Below are 7089 nucleotides of genomic sequence, written 5' to 3' on the forward strand. Positions count from 1 at the left end.
CAACAAAGGAAAAATAATATATTGACAGCTAACTTTTCAAAAAGAACGCTGGAAGCTTGGAGGCAGCAGAATAGTATGTTGCATGTGCTGGAGGTGGGAGCCGCCAACCTAGAATCGGGTACCAAGCTAAACTCTTCAAGCGTGCAGGCAACAGAAAAATTTCAGACAGAAAAACCCAGGTAGGGATCCAGGCACCACAAATTTTCAGTGTGACCTCAGGCAAATCATGTAATTTCTCACTTCTACATCTATAAAAGAGGGAGAATAATATTTCTCACCATAAGGTTATTGTAAAAATTAAGTGTGATAATACATTAGCATCATTCCTAGCGTATGATGACATTGAATCAACGTAAACTATTTTACTCCACACTCAACATTAAAACAGAGGTTTGGAGCAGCTAATGTTTCCTCAAAAATAACAGTAAATCAACGGATCCAGTTTTCATTATAAATTCCTAGAAGCTATACCACAACTTTAATTACTTTTAACCATAATCTTGAAATATAAGAGGGTTTTTAAAAGTCTCCTTCAGTTTAGGTTAGAAGAGTTTCTAGGACTTTTAAACGGTCAGGTTACATGTAAAGGAGGCATGAAATATTTTAGCAATGTCGCACACTTGACAACACTTCTCTTATTGAGGTATAATTTATCATGTATTCAAAAATGAATCAGCATCTTCTTGCAACATTTACTACTGAATTGATCCAGTCGTGTTGCCCTATACAGAACGATCCGAGTAATATCTTCAAGGAGAGTTCTATTCTCAGAATGAAAAGAAGAGCTCAGTTCAAGTTCATGCTCAGACCAAGAAGAAAAAAATATTGCTTCACTTGGTTCTAGATAACTATGACTTGTCTCTTTCATGACTCAGATCTAAACATAACAAATAAACCCCTGGTTCCAAGCTCTCTCTCCAGCTGCATCTCCAACCACACCCTTCCCCCCGCCATCCTGCACAAAACACACGCACACGCGCGCATGCACACGCGTGCACACACAGCTTTCTCCCCCAACATACTTGGATTTTTTTTTTTTTTTTGCGGTACGCGGGCCTTTCACTGTCGTGGCCTCTCCCGTTGCGGAGCACAGGTTCCGGACGTGCAGACTCAACGGCCACGGCTCACGGGCCCAGCCGCTCCGCGGCACGTGGGAATCTTCCCGGACGGGGCCACGAACCCGTGTTCCCTGCATTGGCAGGCGGACTCTCAACCACTGCGCCACCAGGGAAGCCCAGACATTGTTACTATTAACGGTCGACATAAAATAACATTTTATAGCACTTAAGGAAGCTTCATTTAAAAGAATAATTGATGAATCTTTTTATATAGATCAAATTATCATTTTGTAATGTAACTACTACCTGATCTACCTGCTTAATATGGTCAAGTAAAGTCACAGAACATGGCCTTTTGTCAAAGAGAACTGACAATCCTGCCATGTCGTTGGTGAGGAAGGTGGGGAAAGGGAAGAGAAAGGCATTCGGTTGTGGAGCACTTCAGGTTTACCTCCGTTAAACTGTCCAATCTTCCCAAAAATCTTATAGATAGTGTGAACATCTTTTTTGAGTGGGCGCAGGTCTGGAAACATGTGCATGATCACCTGGAAAATAAGCTGTAGTTCCAGAAGTGGACAACAGATCCATCTGACCCCTCCCACTGCACCACACTCAGGAAATGATCCTTGGAGAAATGTTCTCTGTAAAAGAATATCACTGTACATGTTGAGAAAATAAAGTATGGATCCAAAAGATCTGTAAGGGCCTTTCTAGTTTTAGTGTGATATTTACACAAATAGACAGCAATGATCAGTTTAAATGAATAAATCTAAAGTTATTGAGGAATGGTCCAATCCTAAGTTCTTGGCCTGAATTCTCTTCTCTTCAGGAACACAGTAGGATATTGGTTTCCTCAATATTTTAAGCTTCCCCTTAGTAAACCAATCAAATTTTAAGGAAAAAAAAAATGACACCGCCTGGTGTTTTGCTGTCATCTAATCAATGAAACAATTCTTACTTGTCCTAGCTCAGGTCCCCTTCCAGTGTGGCTATTTCAAATCTCCACTATTCTCCGTTCCTAACCCCAATCTCATCTCTCATCAATTGACCTTTACTTCTATCCACCTCTTAGGGGCCATAAGCTTTGAACTCTCACCTTTTACCACCCAACCTATAAATACGTGTATCTATTCGCATCTCTTCCTTTTTCAGAGCTTCTCCCCTCCTATCAACATGTTGTTACTAGCATGCTAGTAACTGGCATGCATGTTACTAGCATGCTGCCTAGTAACACAGCTAGAACTTAGTTGCTACTTATGAAACGTACCAAATTCATTCTAGCCTAATTCTTCCACCCTGCTCATCCCTTCCTTTCCTGCTTTCTCAGGGATCTCGATCAGCTCTCTCCTCGCTCTTTGTCGCCTACATCGTCACACATTTCCTCTTTATTGGCTCTTTCCTTAATAGCTTGTCATCAATCTTTAAAAAAAAATAAAACACCCTACAAACCTCTTTTAGTTTGCCTCAACTCTTTTTCTTCACAGTCAAGCTTCTTTAAAAAGAAGTGTGACTGGAAATTTTATGTTAAGGAAGTACTGTTGAATTTTTTAAGTAGGTAATACTACAGTTCTATATTTTTTTAAAGAATCCTTAACTTTCAAAGATACATAATGAAATAATTACAGATAAAAAGATATGATATCTGAGTCTAGCTTTAAAATAATCCATGGGACTTCCCTGGTGGTGCAGTGGTTAAGAATCCGCCTGCCAATGCAGGGAACACTGTTCGATCCCTGGTCCGGGAAGATCCCACATGCCGCGGAGCAACTAAGCCCATGCGCCACAACTACTGAGCCCGCGAGCCACAACTACTGAGCCCGCACGCCTAGAGCCCGTGCTCCACAACAAGAGAAGCCACCGCGATGAGAAGCCCACGCACCACAACGAAGAGTAGCCCCTGCTCACTGCAACTAGAGAAAGCCCACGTGCAGCAACGAACACTCAATGCAGCCAAAAATAAAAATTAATTAATTAAAAAAGAAAGAAATAAAATTATCCAACTGCGGGCAGAGATTACAGATGAAACAAAATTGGTCATGTGTTCATTCTCCAAGCTAGGTGATGGCTTCATGGGGCTCATTATTCTGTTTTCTTTTGTATATGTATTAATACGGAAACTCTTTTCAAGTAGCCTATGCCCAGATTCCTCTTCTTCATTTTTGCAAAGTTTAGAAATGATGTGCAGTCACCAGATCCATTGGACACATTTCAATCTTTGCCTTACTCACCCTCTCCGAGGCACCTGGATCACTCCCTCCCTGCTTCCTACTTTCCTCTCCTACCTCATTTGTTATGATGCTCTCTGTGGTTCTTCTCCTTGCTCTCTGCCTCCTGACCTCTCAGCCTCATCTGTGGGCTCCCACTTCCTTTCAAACACACCCCCCTCTCCCCAGAAACTCAACCCCCCTGTAAATGCTGCTGTTTCCCAAGAGTTCCACATCCAAACCTCTTCTTTTTTCATAGCTACACATTCCTCCTATGTGAGCTGGTCCATTCTCTCCTATAACTACTTATCTACACTTCAACCTCTACCTCTGATCTCTGTCCTGAACTCTGGATACAAATGCCTCCTTACCTGAATATCCCACAGGAACCTTGAACAAATACTCAAAAGTAAACGGATTTATCTTTGTCTTTTGCCCCAGATAAAAACCTGTTCCTCCTGATCTCAATCAGTGGTTTCACTATCCCATTAGTCATCCTAGCCAGAAAACTAAGAATCATTTGTCTTAGGATTCCAAATCTTTCTAGCCCCCAATTATCAAGTCATTATCAATTTTACCTCTTAAATACTCCTGCAATCCATCTCTTCCCATAACTCCAACTGCTTACTTTAGGCTCTTTTCATTTCCTTACTGGACTTTTTTTTTTTTCCCCCTAAAACTGGTTTTCCTATCACCACTCTCCTGGATCCATTCTCCACACTGGAGCCGGAGGTCTTTCTAAAATACAAACCCAATAAGTGGCACTATTCTATCAGAAATTCTTCAACAGTCACCCCATGTTGAGGAAAAATTCTAAACGCTTTGTCATGGTACCAAGTACTTCGAGATCTGGTCTCTCCCACTATATTGCAAGTATTCTGGGATTTAGTCATCAGAATGACCTAGGGTTCCGCAAACACAAAGCACTCCAATTTTTCCTTTGCTTTTGTTATGCCATTTGCCTAGAATGACTTTCCTCAGCCTCTCTCCAGTAAAAGCTTAAGCAACTTTCCTAACACAAGTCAAATGTCACATCATTCTGGAGGCTTCTCCTAATCTCCCTAGACAGAGTCAGGATCTTTCTTCCAAAGGGTGTGGAGAATGGCATGAGTGGTTGAGATCATGACTGAGATGAGCTAGACCCACTTGGGTTGGAATCCCAGGTTCACACCTTATCAGCTATGACTTTGGGCAAGATCTCTAAGGCTGTTTCCTCATCTCTAGATAACAGCAGCGACTTCACAGGATAGCTGTGAGGATTAAATAAGGGGTTGCATGCAAAATATGCCAAGGAGTACCTCCCACAGAGTAAGTATTCAATACACGTCACTGTGATATTACCACATATTCCCACTCGAGGCTCAGAGCAATTTGCACCTCTCTCCCACACTACTGTGATGACATGAATGTGTGCCCACGCAGAACACAGACTATATTCTATCATCTCTTAATTCCCACCACCTGGCATGTATTGCCTGGCACATAATAGGTCCTTAACAAATCTTGAATGAATGAATAAACAAATCTTGAATGAATAAATAAGATATTTCAAATCCTTATACTGTATACCATAAGGTCTTGATTTTTTTCTAGTGGTCTTACTAAACCTACTTTTTATCTCCTCCTATGAAACTGCTACTTTAAGTATAGTTCACAGAGGCCAACTTCATTTAATGGAAATAAAAGGAATTTTATAGTGGCCTTATGTTGTTTTCTTGTTTTAAAACATACACACACAAAATAAGCCCACAATACATCAATAATTTTCCAACATACCACTGTAAAATGCCAAATTTCTAGGATGGTATTCTACCTATTGAAAAATGTTAAAGGGTAGACAAGGCAGGTTTTCTAAATCTGTGTCAGCTTCCTTACCGCCAGGGCCTGAGCAAACTTCAGGCGCTAAGGTGTATTCCAGAGCATTAAAAAAAAGAAAGAAAGAAAGAACATGGCACTTTTCATTCTGAAAAATGGTCCTGAGAAATTCTGAAAAATGTTATAAAAAAGAAAATAATTATTACTACCCACTACTAAAAAAAATGAAATAAAAAGACAAGTCTGTATTTCAAAAACATTAGTGATTTAAAGTTGAACTGAGGTTTCAAATAGAATCAAAATATGTGTCGGCAGTGTTCAGGCTAGTAGGCAGGGGTGGATCTTGACCCTCAATAAGTAAAATGCAAAACGCAAAACGGTAAAAATATCAGATACTACCATATAACAGCATGGTATCTTTTCTCTACTTCTACACTTAACCTTTAAACATTAATGTCCTTTGAGTAATTATTAATCAATGGGTTTAATTAATGCAAACACCTCCTAACTACTTCAGAACAAATCTGATCAAATACCTAGAAATAAAGGAGGGAATCAGGGAAAAGGAGAAACGCCTGTTAAAATATAGTTTTTCGGGTCTCCCATCAAACGTGTGCCATACATACGGTTCTGCACCGAGAGGCAGCAACCTTGGGGGGAGAGGCGCCGAAGGCCCGAGGCCCTGCAGCCTGGGCGGCCGCTCCTCCCAGAGACTATGCGGGGCGGTGGCCGGGCCGGGGTGGGGCCAGTGCTGCAACCGGGGCGGGCCAAATGGCGGGGCGGAAAGCCCGAGTCTCACCTCCACTTCCCCTTCCCAGCGCTCAGAACCCAGTTCCGCGACCACCCCAGAACCCCCCTCAACACAAAGAGAAAGATTGTCTCTGCCCGCTCGGCTCCAAGTTTATCGGTCTTTCCCAGCTGTCGGGGACGCCGGGCTTTGTAGTTCTCCCGTCCAGGCCGCCCCACCAAGGCCGCGAGCCCAAGGAGCCACTGAACTACAATCCCCATCATGCCATGCGCGCCCGCGGCTCTCCCCGTCCCGCACGGCACGCACTACCTCCCCCGCCGCGCACGGCCCCCGCCTCTCCCGCGGCGGGAGTAGGGTGGGGCTGTCAAACCGGATACCCCACCACCCGCTCTGTAGCTGGCGCCCGTCTCCTTCGGATTCATTACCTAGGTGCCGCAGATCGACCGACCGTTTTGCTGCGGTCCAGGTGGGGTGGGGGTGGGGCATAAGCCGCCGCCGCCGCCGCGGAGTCCGTTAGTTCGCGACGTGCGTGTAGAGGCGGCGGCGGCGGCGTACGGTTGCCATGGCAGCCGTGGGCCTGTAGGGCGTGGGGCTCGAAGTCAGCTCTGGGGAGGAGCCTGGGAACCCACCCAGGTGCCGGGGCAGGGAGGCACTAGGGTGCGCCTAGGAGCGGAGGGAGACGGTGACATTGAGGGGGACGGGTGACGAAATTGAACTCCAGTGCTGCCGATGAGCCCTGCGCGGCAGCGTCCAATCCCCGTGGCAGGACGCGTGTCCGTTCTCTCGGCGAGCGCGTCGAGCCTGCTCTATTCTGAGAGGATGCCTGTGGCGTCAGAGGAAGGAGCGGCGCCAGGCTCCTTAAAGGTTGCTGGTCCAGCCCTTCCCTCGCCGCCTATCTCGGCATCCCCGCGGGCCCTGCCTCGAGGCATGTTTGGAACCTAAGTCACCTCTTTTGGGGTTTTTCACCAGTAAAACCGAATTTGCAACCTCTCACACCTCCTTTCTGCCATTTTCTGTTTAGGATAGAAACGAATCATTTGTAAAGTGTAATGCATGCGGCCTTTAGGGTTATTCGGGAGGCTTGAGAATTTGTAAATGGCATTGATTTCACTTGAACATTGATCTATAATATTTCTTAAATAATCGTATGTGGGCTGGCCGTGAGCCGTCTCAGGGATGCCGTGTGTCTAAAACCCACTTCTTCGTTCACGCCCTGCCGCTACACTGGGTGGCTGATAACCAGGGGCAACTTAATTGGTCTGGT

General features: G+C 44.6%; 1 protein-coding gene across 4 annotated transcripts in view; it reads right to left on the reverse strand.

The window, feature by feature from the left end:
* Nucleotides 1-6646, reverse strand: part of KATNAL1 (katanin catalytic subunit A1 like 1) — a 64476-nt gene extending 57830 nt beyond the window's left edge. Inside the window, exon 1 of one of the 4 annotated variants that reach the window (XM_082602489.1) lies at nt 6251-6646. The gene's annotated coding sequence lies outside the window, so the exon portion shown is untranslated. Of the gene's footprint in view, nt 1-1509; nt 1598-5703; nt 5778-5876; nt 5924-6250 lie in introns of those variants that run through there. The other 3 variants (XM_082602492.1, XM_082602490.1, XM_082602491.1) reach the window with 3 other exon arrangements.
* Between the last annotated feature and the right edge of the window lie 443 nt (nt 6647-7089).

Source organism: Mesoplodon mirus, assembly GCF_964341445.2.
Source record: "Mesoplodon mirus genome assembly, chromosome: 17".
NCBI classification, from domain to species: domain Eukaryota; kingdom Metazoa; phylum Chordata; class Mammalia; order Artiodactyla; family Ziphiidae; genus Mesoplodon; species Mesoplodon mirus.